Consider the following 1,287-nt stretch of genomic DNA (forward strand, 5'->3'; position numbering starts at 1 on the left):
CTAGTATTGATCATTCTTAATTCTCCAAAACTAATGCACTCTCGAATCGAATATTATCTCCAAAAACGTGTACTCGTTATTTCTCGTTAAACGAGCAATAGAAAAATTAATTTTGCTAACAAAACGTTTTAAAATTATAAAAGGGACATTTTTGCATACAAATGGACTTAAAACGGGTGAAATAAATTATTTGGGGGTAAACGGGCAAATAAATAATTAAATAACCCAGTAAAATAAAATAAAAATAAGAAAAAAATTCGGGTCCTCACACATTTCCTACGGTAATTGTCTAACAAAAGAGATAAGTTCAGATAATTATTGTTAAATTGAAAAACATTTACCTCATTACTCGACGAATTGGCACATCTTGTCTTGTGCTATACTGCTGAGAATTTGTAGCCATATTTGCAATTAACTCCATTGCCTCTTTGGGAGTTTTATCTACCAATGAATCTCCGCTTGCAGCATCAATGATATTCCTGTCTATTGAGAGGAGACCTTTATAGAAGTATTGAATGAAAAGCTGCTCACTTATCTGATGATGTGGACAGGTTACACATAACTTCTTGAATCTCTCCCAATATTCATATAGAGATTCTCCATGGTGCTGCTTGATAACACAAATTTCTTTTCTTAAGCTGACAACTCTAGAAGCAGGAAATTATTTTTCTTAGGAACTTTTGCTTCATATCATTCCATGTTATGATGTTTCCTAGAGGTAAGTAATATAGCTAGTCCTTTGAAACATTTTTTAGTAAGAAAGGGAATAATCTCACCTTGATTTGCTCTTTTGTGACACCGAGAGGTTTTATACTCTAACAAACAACATGAAAACCCTGCAAATACTTGTGAGGTTCCAAACCTAGAAAACCATGAAAAGAAGGTAAAAGAAGTATTATCCTGTATTTTAATTTAAAGGTAGTATTTTCATCTAAATTAGGAAATGTAATGCACAAAGGTTGTTGGTTCAAGTCAAGGGCAGCCAACTCCTTTAATACCCTATTATTGGCCATGGTTTCTTCTTTTGTCTCTGAATCACTATAATAATCTCTAGAGGAATTAGCCAATTTAATAGCTAAATTTAATCTTGGAGATGAAGTAGATGACTGCTCCTCTTCTCTTTTCCTGTTCTCTTTCCTTAACCTATGTGCAGTTTTCTCAATTTCAAGAATATATACTAGTTCACCTGTACAAGAAGAACGAGGCATAAACCAACAAAAATACTAGAAAATAAAAAATTCAAAAAAGAAATAAATCAAATTAGGCACTAATCCTGAGCAAACAATG

At 32.6% G+C, this 1,287-nt stretch overlaps 1 non-coding gene across 1 annotated transcript; it reads left to right on the forward strand.

Annotated features, from left to right (window-relative positions):
• The first annotated feature begins 533 nt into the window (after positions 1-533).
• LOC113713105 (small nucleolar RNA R71) lies at positions 534-640 on the forward strand. The gene has a single exon (XR_003453437.1). It is a non-coding gene; the product is annotated as a small nucleolar RNA R71 (small nucleolar RNA).
• Positions 641-1,287: the final 647 nt, after the last annotated feature.

This window comes from Coffea arabica, chromosome 10e (assembly GCF_036785885.1).
Source record: "Coffea arabica cultivar ET-39 chromosome 10e, Coffea Arabica ET-39 HiFi, whole genome shotgun sequence".
Taxonomy (NCBI): Eukaryota; Viridiplantae; Streptophyta; class Magnoliopsida; order Gentianales; family Rubiaceae; genus Coffea; species Coffea arabica.